This window comes from Protopterus annectens, chromosome 4.part0 (assembly GCF_019279795.1).
Source record: "Protopterus annectens isolate FY-2018-M chromosome 4.part0, PAN1.0, whole genome shotgun sequence".
Lineage (NCBI taxonomy): Eukaryota > Metazoa > Chordata > Ceratodontiformes > Protopteridae > Protopterus > Protopterus annectens.
This window is the reverse complement of record NC_056733.1, coordinates 628899478-628911908: the sequence shown is the minus strand read 5'-3', so window position 1 is coordinate 628911908 and position 12431 is coordinate 628899478. Positions and strand designations below refer to the sequence as shown.

Here is a 12431-nt window from a genome sequence, read left to right as displayed (position 1 = left end):
TGTACTTATCATAAATATAGATGTTAGAGTGTATTTACTGTTGCAGTCATCACATTTGGGTTATCTGCTTGCTGTAGCCCTCAGTCGGCCTGATTATCAAAGTCTTGGGTCCTGCGTCGGTTGCGGTCTCATCTTCTGTGACGTCAGGTAGTCAGGGGTATAAAGCATGCAGCAGACGCCATTACATCAGTTTTTCTTGCCCCAGATGTCAGGTGCCCCCCCCTTAATGGGAAGCAATTAAATATAAATATACAAGGTTATACCTCCAACAAAAAAGCACATACACCAAAAATCTTTTAAGTATAGTAGAGGAGAATAGAGGTACAGCCAAAAGAAGTCAGGGAACTGGAGGGAGGGTAAAGTACAGTTTTGTACCTACCATAAATGTAGATGTCCGATAGGTATGCATCTGCAGTCATCACATATGGGTTGTCCTGCCTCAGGCAGCCCTTCGGTCGGCCGGATTCCAAAGTCTGGGTCCGGCGTCGGCTGATGTCGCCCTTTATCCAACGTCACAGCGCCTGGGGTATAAAAGCGTCAGCCGACGCCATCTTCCTCAGTGTTTCTTGCCCCAGATGCCAGGTGCCCTCAAAGGAAGGCTAAATTTGGAGAAATGCAATAAATTCCAAACATGCACAGAAGTATATATGTATGTGTGTGTATATATATATATATATATATATATATATATATATATATATATATATATATATATATATATATAAATAAAACAAATACACCATAATAGATAACCCCAGCTAGCTATGAGAGGGAAAAGTACCCAATAAATACCAAAGAGGAGAAGGAGGGAGGGTTAACCCTGACTGCAGATGCATACCTATCGGACATCTACATTTATGGTAGGTACAAAACTGTACTATGTCCTTCAAGGATGCATCTGCAGTCATCACATATGGGTAGAATACCATAGCCAATCTGGGGGTGGAGGATCTATGTAAAGGATGGTGTAGCTAAAATGCCTTGCAGGACTGCCGTAGCAAAGCCTGCTCTGGATCTGGAATATAAAGGTAAATTGTAATGCTTGGAAAATGTATGCACGGAGCTCCATGTAGCAGCTTCTAAAACGTCCTTGATAGCCACCCCTCTTAAGAAGGCTGTGGAGGTGGCTGTGGCTCTGGTGGAATGAGGTCTAATGTTAGCTGGCACAGTTTTTCCATGAAAGGAATAACAAAAACGAATGCAATTCCCTATCCATTTTGAAATTGTCTGTTTGGAAATTGCTTTTCCTTGTGCACCAGCAGCATATGCTACCAACAACTGGTCAGTTTTTCTGTAGCTTTTAGTTCTGTCCAAGTAGTAGCGCAACTGTCTGTGTATGTCCAGGGTGTGCAGAAGTTTCTCTCCTTTGTTTTGTGGATTTAGAAAGAAGGTAGGCAGGTGAATAGCTTGGTTTGAGACCCTGGATACCACATTTGGCATAAATGAAGGATTGGTTCTCAATGAGACTCTGTCCTGATGAAAAATAAGAAATGGCTGTACTGCCATGAGGGCCTGTAACTCAGATACTCTTCTTGCTGAGGTTATGGCCAGAAGGAAGGCAGTCTTCCAAGACAGGAACTGTAGTTCTGCAGATGCTGCTGGCTCAAAGGGAGGCAGAGTTAGTTTTTCCAACATGAAGTTAAGGTCCCAAGTAGGCACTGGAGGTTTTCTTGGAGGACTGATGTTTTTAATTCCTCTTAGAAACTGTCTTAGGAGAGGATGAGAAAAAACAGGTGGATCAGTATTGTACTCTGCTGAAATTGCTGAAGCATGAATTTTAATAGAAGAGTAAGACAGGCCATTGTGGAGCATTTCTGCCAAGTATTCCAGGATATGTGCCATGTTCATCACTGTCGCATCTAGGCCCTTTGTGGTGCTCCAAGTGTGAAATCTTTTCCATTTTGCTGAATATGCCTTTCTTGTGGAAGGCCGGCGAGCTTCCATGATGATATCCTTCACTCTCTTGGATAGCTTATCCTGAGGAGAAGTCAAGGTATTTTCCAGGCTGTTAGTTGCAAGGTTTTCAGGTTGGAATGGAGGGTTTTGTAATTGTGCTGTGTCAGGAGAAGGGGCCATTGTGGAAGAGGCCATGGTTTCGTGAGTGACAAAATAAATCCTCCAAAGATAAGTATGAGCATGGTCACCTATGTAAACTACCACCACAAAGCCTTTTCATCTATTGCTAGAAACCTCAGAAGCAACACCAAAGCACTGTACTAAGCTAATACATAGCAACATGTACTCAGCCCTGGAGGACACAGTCAACAGCAGCTAAATTAAGATTTAACTTTACACTGTTATCTCCCCCAACCTTCCCCTGCATATCAGCATGCTCATACACCCCCCCCCCCCAGATAAATTCCGTGCCAGTCCTGGGGGCACTCTCCAAGGCTAACAGCAGTAGTTCTATGGGTCCAGGCAATGTGTCAGGTAGCTTTCTTGTCAGCACTAAGCACGACCTTATTGACTTACTGACTATCCTCTCCTGTGGATTTCATACCAAAAGTGTAGAGAACTGCTGTAATCACACCCGTCTCCATTGAAACTACAGACCAATAAGCTTAACCGCCCTTTACTGCAAAGCGTGTTAACATAGCGAAACACTAAAAAAAAAGCAACGGAGATCTTGCTTTCTCCGTTGCTTTTGCCCACAGCTCTGATGTACTGTACAGGCGCGCAGTACATCAGAACTGCCGCGGATGTCAGACATCTGCGGAAGGGCAGCAAACAGGCATTATACTATGCCATTATTTAAGAAAAGTAATAGTTTCTTTTCTTAAATAATGTCATGGCATAATAGCAATAACCCACTTCTGGGTGTGGGTAATGCTGTATTTACCCACGGTTGGCTTTGTTTGGTCCCTTGGGCTTCGCCCTCGGGACCAAACCACGCCAACCGTGGGTAATCAGCATTACCACCAAGCGTGTTATTGCTATAGTAGAATCTAGAACAGAAGCTGCTATTAAAAAAGGAAGAATTAGTACAGCATATAAAATATTGCATGATAATTATAAGAATCAATCAGAGGAGGTTAGGATTGGGAAGAGACAGGATAAGCACTTGACAAAGAAACAATGGGGGATACAAGTATGTCTCCCATATATGCAAAAAATAAAAGATATAGAATTTTTGCTTGGAAATGTTTACACAAGTATTTTTATACTCCAGAGAAGTTTTCCTCAGGGAGACAGCAAATGTTGGAGGTGTGATGTGGAACATAGAGGTAACTGGGAACATATTTTCTGTGAGTACAATGCGTTGGCAGATTTTAATGATTCCCTGCAGACTATTCTATCAGAGATGCTGGGTGAGAAAACTGGTACATCTAGGGAAATTATTTTTTCAGAGCTATGATACAGAAACAGAATTGCCTAGACAGAGTAAGGCCTTGCGAAATCTAATTATGGTGGCTGCCAAAAAGTCAATTACTAGAAAATGGAATTCAAAGTCTAAACCAACTGTACTAGTAGTAGTGAATATAGTTGTTGTTGTGTCTTTCGGCTTTTCCCGGTTAGGGGTCGCTACAGCGGAACTCCGGTCCGCTAATGATTGGCAGTTGATTTTTACGTGCTGAGTTGCCAGCCCTAACGCACAACCTTCAACGAAGGTACGCCCATTCACGTATGTCTCCACACAGAAGCCGCTCTAGCTGAGAGTCGAACCGTTCAGCATCCTACTGTGAGGCGACAATGCTACCGCAGCGCCACCACCGAGATAAAACTGGAATTGGGATCTTTAGAAAAGGGTAGGATCAAATTACATAGGAAAAACCCACAACCTTGCATTACTTTGCATCTACCCCCCTCCCCCACCATGAACCTGCACACCTCCCCTCCCACTCCTGCTTAATTACAGAGGCATCAGGAAAAGCCTGATGTAGAAAGGCACCATTCTTTTGACTTGGCTTTTCTGCCTTGCTTCATAGGAATCCCCAGTAGTGCGCTCGCATGCAAGTACTACCTAGTATTGTTTTTGTTTGTGATTCTTACTGCTATTTTTGAGAAGTTTCACACATGGTACGCATTTTTTTGTCATGCATATTTCTGGTTGATAACAGCTCTATATGGTCACTTGTTTTCTGGAGTTGCATTTCAAGAGCGTTTTTGTTATTCTTTCCTTTACTCTATTTGCCCTGCATACGAGTGTTTTTGTTGTGCCAGTATAGAATTGTATTTATAGCATATTGTGACTTTAAATAAAAGGTAAAATGCTGCTTTATTCAATAATGCGAATACTGTCACCTGCAACTTGTACTTTGGCAAATAGAGTAGAAGTTATTGTAACCACCAAGGGATACATCTGACCCTGTGTATCTGCATAACATCACTGTTATTTCTGACTGTTAGCTGGAGAATGTAGCATCTTAGTAGTTACTTATTTCTGTAGCACACCACTGATTCCTGACTTTTAGTGCAGAATGTTAAGTTGTGTGTAGCATCTTTGAAGTTACTTGTGTTTCTGTAGCATACCACTGGTGTTCCTGACTTTTCGTGGAGGATGCTAAACAGTGTGTAGCAGCTTAGTAGTTACTATTTTCGTCTTCGTAACCTTTATAATAATACAGAATATTGGAGTGTATGTTATAATAGCTTGGTATCAACTGCAGTTACCTTTTTGTTTTTTCTCCGCTATCCTTGCATTTTGTGTTGTTCATAGAATTGTGTCGTTTCTTACAAGGTATGCTGCTCCTCCCCTGCACTCTCCATCTCAAGTCACTTGGTAATCAGAGTGTTTTAAAACTTCAGACCTTATATTTATCTCCTTTTCCTTTTTACTTCCAGTCCCCTCAGCAAAAATTACACCCTGTGTCTTGGCCAACCTCCAATCAACCCAAGGCTGTCTTGTTGCCCTGCACTGTGAGACCCTGCATCGGTGGAATACTAAAGTGCTTTCAGCTACACTAGTGTATGTTAGAGATGTATTTTATCTGTCCTCCAAAATGAAGACAGTTTCCCCTTTCACTGTACGCGTGCACACTACTGCCCCCCCCATTTCTCTCTTCCTATAGTACTCCTTGGTCAATTACTTAAAACTACTTTCTCTTGGAAAAAATTTACCTATGTACCTGCAGCTCATACTTCTTTTGTTTTTCCCTGCAGAAGTTGTAGTCCTTTTCACCACTCTGTGCTAGATTAGTAGCATAACATCTGTAGTGATTAGGAAAATACTGCACCCCACTGACCTGGAATTAACTTAGCTTGGATTTCCCGTTTTCTTTTTAGCAGCTGGCTTAGTCCAGTTTTTCTGACTCACAACCTTGCATTACTTAGTGTCTACTCCCCTCCCTCACCTTGAAGCTGCACACCTCCCCTCCCATGCCTACTTAATTACAGAGGTATCAAAAAGCCTGATGTAGAAAGGCACCATCTTTTGACTCCGCTTTTCTGCCTGGCTTCATAGGAATCCCCAGTAGTGTGCTCGCATGTAAGTAGCCCACTGCCCACTAGGTGACTCCATACTATTAGTGCATCCAAGTGTCCCACCTGCCCAGTAGGTGACTCCATACTATTAGCTTTAGGGTCTCTAAATCCCTTTACCTACTTTTCATCGAATCTCCCTAACACAGTTCTTAGTTCATCTCTATTATTGTTCTCTCTCACACTGTGGTCCCAGTATAACCATACAACTATTTCTTTATAAGACTCTGCTATAATCCCACTTCTATCTTTTTTTAAGCCTCTTACCTTCTTATACATCTCAACACACTTACCTTTAGACTTCAGTACTTCACTGATTGATTGTTCTCCTCGATCTTCTTCTTTTGGCTCTACCTGCTCCATTCACCCTGCAGGCTCACTCCGCTCCCCTATCTTGCCCCCAATTCCCACTCACCCCCAGTTGTCCTACACTTATTATCACCTTGCCACTCCCCCTCATCTGAGACCACTCCCATTCATCAGAATCAATCAGCATTAACCAATCGTTCACAGGACCCAGCCCTATTACTCAAACTCTCTCCAGTCTCTCACTATATGCTAATTATAAAGTCCCCAACTCTATTTTAAACAAGCATTAATCAAATACCCCTACAATGCCTCCACATACTTTTAACAAATCTTCAAACTCTAATCCTATTTACTGCCTAATACCCCCACTTACAATTCTCTATCTTCTCACAGCCTATGAATACCAACACCTCCCTGGCACCCATTACCCTAGAACCAAAACCAGTACTACTAATCAGCCACATAATTCTAACCAACCACTACCCCACCTCTCATCAAACTCTTCTAATGCAAAAACTCAACAACCCATTTGTGCTTCATATATTAATCCTAGAACTAAATACTACCACAAACTCTTATTAAAACTCCAGAAACTTGCTATTAGATTACTACCTATCCTCATAGCGGATGGTGACATTCACCCAAACCCAGGTCCAACCCCACCTATTACTATCAGCCCCACAAATAAAACCCATACTAGCCTACAAAACTCAAACAATGCCCCCAACTCACTCCTAGTGTATCATCTAAACATTAGAAGTATAAACAATAAAATTCACTACTTACATGCCCTCCTGGATGTCCACTCCCCTGATGTACTATGCCTTACCGAGACCTGGCTCAAGCCTACTATCATTGATAATGAGATTATACCCCCAGGGTACAATATAGTAAGACTTGATCGCATATCTAAGAAAGGAGGGGGGTGGCCATCTTGTATAAATCCACACTGGAAATATCCAAAACTAGTACCCCAAATGCTTGTTTACTAACAAGGCAGAAATACTCATCACAGAGGTCCAACTCAACAAACGCAAATCTATAAACATTGCATGCATCTATATTCCCCCAGGTGTCAACATAAATACCATGGAGGGTATGCTCCAATGGCTCTCCACTAACTGCCCCCAGGAAACTATTATTCTCGGGGATGATATTGACTGGAATACTTGTTCTTCAGACTTCTCCTCCACCCATATAAATTTGCATGGCTTCTCCCAGATGATATCTTCTCCAACCAGAATCAATAAGCCTAACAAAAAGGAAAGTATCCTAGACTGGATATTAATGAACAACCTACCCCAGACATATAAAACAGGCACCCTACCGGAGGACTTTAGTGATCACTTCCTGACCTATATAAATCAGAAAAAGAAATTACATCCCTCAACAATCTTCCTTTAAAATCATTAGAAGTTGTAAGAACTTTATGCAAACTAAATTTCAGAATGAATTTAACATGCAACTGGTCCAACCTATGGCTACTTCCACTAGATGAAGCGGCCTCATACTTGAACTCTATATTTCTTGCTATACTGGATAACCATGCTCCCCCACGCACTATCAGAGCCAATAAAGTAGCACCATGGCTGTCCAATGATACAAGACAAAAAATTATTAGCAAAAACAAAGCGTGGACCTCCCGGAGAACGACTAAATCCCCAAAAGACCACCTTATATATAAACAGCTGAGAAATGATACAAAGAAGTCTATTATTCTAGACAAAAAGAATTACTACTATAATCTGCAACAAAAGCACCAAAATCAACCACATAAATTCTGGTCAGGCATAAACAAACTTCTCCACCCAGGACAATCAACTACCCCTACCCCCTTTCTACCCTTCAACAACCTCCTAAAATTGTTGCTAATACCTTTAACACTATTTACAGAAACCGTGCAATCCCAAACCAGTAAGCTATTTCCCTATACCCCAAGTACCACCAACCCCACACCTGATAAGATCCCCTTTAAGCTTGATCCAGTACCATCATCTTTTATTAAGTCCAACAAAAAGGTGAAGCAATAAAGCTGGATTTAGAATTCTTGGTGAACTTTTAGCCCACTTGGTAGTTATTTTGATTTACTATCTTTTATCAAGTCCCTACTTAAAAAAAAACTGAATCCCACCACCCTTTCAGCAGACCTACTACCTACGGAATATCTCTAAAAAGCCGCTAATGAAATAGCATACCCCATATTAATTTTAATCAATAGAACTATCCACGTAGCATATATCCCCCACATCTGGAAAATCTCCCACATTGTTACTCTTCATAAAAGGGGAGATTCCACTGAACTTTCAATTTATAGGCCTATAGCCATTCTGTCTCCTTTGGCTAAAATAATGGAAAAAATGTATCCACAAGCAATTTCTTGCCTATCTGAATCAAAATACCCTCCTAGCCCCCTCCCAGCATGGATTTAGACCTTGCCATAGTACAACCTCAGTCATTCTCTCCTTTGCCCATACAAAAAATCAAAACTGTAATGACAACAAGCTCTCCCTCAGCCCTCTTCCTTGGCCTATCTAAGGCATTTGATGGGGTAAATCACCAGCTACTCAAACACTTTAAAATCACTCTCCATAGATAAACCTAGCAATTACCTGGTTTCATTCTTACCTAAATGACAGGTTATTCTTCCATAGTACAGCTTGTTGTCCATCGTCCCTATTACCAGTCACCCTTGGAGTCCCACAGGGATCTACAATAGGTCCCCTCCTATTCTCCATATTCATTAATGACCTGTACAAAGTCATCCCGGATGCAACTTTTATTCAGTATGCAGATGACTCAACCCTAATCTGCTCTGCCACCTCCCCCACAGATTTACAATCCTTGTCCCAAATCACTTTCAAAGCAGAGAACTGGCTCACTGGTCGCGAACTACTATTAAACCCAAATAAAACCAAAGTATTACTCTTCTCCCCCACTCACAAGGTCCCCTCTCACCACCTCCCACCATAATATCTAACAATGGTACCATAATTTCCCCAGAACCTAGTACTAAACTACTGGGAGTGATCAGACAACAACCTCAAGTTTGATGCTCACACAGACAAAACTATTAAAACAGTTAATAAAAAATTAGGCTCTTTATACAGGATTAAACCATTCCTAACCCCATCTGCTAGAACTGTTACTGCCCGTACACATCTGCTACTGACCCTTCTTTATGCCTCACCCATCTTCGTAAACCTAAGCAAATCAAACCTCAACAGATTTACTAGGTGCCAAAATAACATTGCCAAATTTGCCACAGGATCAGATTACACAACCCATCACTGCCTTTAACATTCAATCGTTAGACTGGATTGAACTACCCTCTATCAATTGCAATATAACAAAAGTACAGTTTTGTACCTACCATAAATGTAGATGTCCGAACAGGAATGCATCTGCAGTCCTTACAAATGGGTTGTCCTGTCGTCAGGCAGCCCTTCGGTCGGCCGGATTCCAAAGTCTGGGTCTGGCCTCGGCTGGTGTCGCACTTCACCCGACGTCATAGCTGCAGTTCTTCGGGTATAAAGGCATCAGCCGACGCCATTTTCCTCAGTGTTTCTTGCCCCAGATGCCAGTTGCCCTCTTGGATAGCTAAATTTTGGATAAATGCCAATGTTTCCAAATAGTAGAAGGCAAACACAAACAATAAGCATGTATGTACATATATACAAACAAATACACCATAAGAGATCCCCCCCAGCTAGCTATTAGATGGGCCAATACCCTAGGAATACCACAGAGGGAAGGAGGGTGGGTAATCCTGACTGCAGATGCATTCCTGTTCGGACATCTACATTTATGGTAGGTACAAAACTGTATTATGTCCTTCAAGGATGCATCTGCAGTCCTTAAATGGGTAGAATACCATAGCCAAACTAGGGAGGAGGAAGAAGAAATTATGGTGTAGTTAGGATCCCTTGCAAAACAGCAGTGGCAAACCCTGCTCGGGATCTAGAGTATAAAGGTAAGTTATAATGCTTGGCAAATGTATGCACGGAGGTCCAAGTAGCAGCCTCTATAATGTCCTTGGTAGCCACTCCTCGTAAGAAAGCTGTGGTAGTGGCTGTAGCCCTTGTAGAATGAGGCCTTATGTTCTGTGGAGTTTGCTTTCCATGGTAGGAGTAACAGAATCTGATGCAATTTCCTATCCACTTGGAGATTGTCTGTTTTGAAATTGCTTTTCCTTCCCTTCCTGTTGCATATGCTACCAGAAGCTAGTCAGTTTTCTATTGCTCTTGGTTCTGTCCAGGTAGTAGCAACTGTCTATGTACATCCAAAGTGTGCAGCAGTCTTTCCCCTGTTCTGTGGATTGGGAAGAATGTAGGTAGGTGGATAGCCTGGTTTAAAGACACTCTGGATACCACCTTAGGCATAAATGTAGGATTTGTTCTCATGGACACTATCTTGATGGAAGATTAGGAAGGGTTGTACTGCCATTAAAGCCTGTAGCTCAGAAACCCTTCTTGCTGAGGTAATTGCCAGCAGAAAAGCAGTTTTCCAGGATAGGTGTTGAAGATCTGCTGTTGCTGCTGGTTCGAAAGGGGGGAGTGTCAATTTTTCTAGCACAAAGTTCAAGTCCCATGCTGGTAATGGTGGTTTCCTAGGAGGTTTTACATTTTTTATTCCTCTCAGAAACTGCCTGAGTAGAGGAGGGGAGAAGACAGGTGGATCGAAGCTGTATTCTGCAGATATAGCTGATGCATGTATCTTGATGGAGGAGTAGGACAGGCCTGTATGGAAAAGCTCTGCCAAATACTCCAGGATGTTGGCAATGTCTACCTTTGACGCATCTTTTCCCCTTTCAGTACTCCAAATGAGAAACCTTTTCCATTTTCCTGCATAGTTCCTTCTTGTTGAAGGTCTGCGGGCCTCAAGGATAGTGTCTTTAACCCTTTGGGATAAATCTGGGTTAGTTGCTCTTATGTAATGTTCCAGGCAGTCAGCTTCAGAGTTTTCAGGTTTGGATGCAGGGTGTTGTAGCCGCTCTGAGTTAACAGCAAAGGAATTAGGGGTAGTGTCCACATCTGCCCCAGAGACATGCTCCTCAGTAATGGGTACCAATGTTGTCTTGGCCAGTCTGGAGCTATCAGAATGATCCTTGGATGTTCCTCTTTGATTTTCAATAGCACCTTGTGCATCAAAGGAAGAGGTGGGAATGCATAGGCTGTCAGGCCTTTCCAACTGAAGGATAGAGAGTCCACCTTCCAAGCAAGTGGGTGGTACGTCCTTGTGCAGAATTTGAGCTGGTGATTGAGTGGGGATGCGAATAGGTCTATTTGTGGCAGTCCCCATTTCCTTGTGATGACCTTGAAGATGTCCGGGTGTAGCATCCATTCGTGAGCATCCGAGGTAGTTCTGCTTAATATGTCTGCTAGGATGTTTTCTTTTCCGGTACAAAAATTGCTTGTAACTGAATGTTGTAGCTCAGAGCCATATTCCATAGGTCCAGTGCCATCCGGCATAGAGGGTATGAATGAGTACCTCCCTGTTTGTTGATGTACCACATGACTGTGGTGTTGTCTGTCCTTATCATCAACTGCCCTTCTTGGAGGAATGGTCTGAAATTCTGGATTGCTAGTTTTACTGCCAGCATTTCCTTTTGATTTATGTGCAGGTGCAGCTGATCTGGAGTCCATAAGCCTTGTATGCACTTGTCCAGCATGTGGGCCCCCCAACCGAGGTCTGAGGCGTCCGTTGTGATGGTTTGGCTTGGTTGAATGCTGTGGAAGGGCAAACCTGGGTTTGATTGGCATGCCTGAGCCCACCATAGGAACTCTTGTTTCAGGCATGGGATTAGTGGTATTTCGGTTTCTAGGCTGTGCCTGTGTTGAGACCATAAATTCTTCAGGTACCACTGTAGCTTTCTCATATGCAGTCTGGCATGAGGGACCAGGATTATGCAGGATGCCATGAAGCCCAAGGCCTGCAGTACTTTCCTTGCTGTTAGTTTGTTCTGCTTTGTTAATGCCAAGAAGTAGAGAGGAAGTTGTTCTTGTTTTTCTGCAGTTAGGAATGCCATCTGTTTTACTGTGTACAATTCTGCACCTAAGAAGGTTATTCTTTGGGATGGTATCAGTCTTGATTTTTTTATATTGACTGTATATCCCAGGGCTTGTAGTAAGCAAATGACTCTTTGTAAGTGTTCTGTTAGCTTGTTTTTGTTGTCCGCTTGTATCAAGCAGTCGTCCAGGTATGGATATATTTGGATTCCCTGAAGCCTGCAGTGAGCGATTACTGATGCCAGGCATTTCGTGAACACTCTGGGCGCAGTAGATAAGCCAAAGGGCAATGCTGAGAATTGATAATGCTCTGATCCTGCAAGAAATCTGAGGTATCTTCTGCAATTTGGTCATATGGGGACGTGCAGGTATGCCTCCTTGAGATCTAGAGTCACCAGGCAATACTCCTTGCCCAGCATGGGAAGAAGTTGCTGTAGGGTCAGCATTTTGAATTTTGGAACAATGATGAATGTGTTTAAAGCGGACAGGTCGAGAATAGGCCTCCAATTTTTCTCTTTTCTTGGTACCAGGAAGAGTCTGGAGTAAAATCCCTTTACTTGTTCCATAGATGGTACCCTTTCCACAGCTCTCATCTTTGCTAATTGAGCTATTTGTTTTAGAGCTTCTGTCTTTTGATTTGGTGGGAGGTTTGGCATTCCTCTTTTTCCTGGTAAAGTATGGAAATGAAACCTGTAGCCT

General features: G+C 42.5%; 1 protein-coding gene across 3 annotated transcripts in view; it reads right to left on the bottom strand.

Annotated features, from left to right (window-relative positions):
• The window catches only part of PXN (paxillin), a 1651517-nt gene that overhangs the window by 1453749 nt on the left and 185337 nt on the right, over window positions 1–12431 (bottom strand). The gene's annotated exons all lie outside the window — the stretch shown is intronic.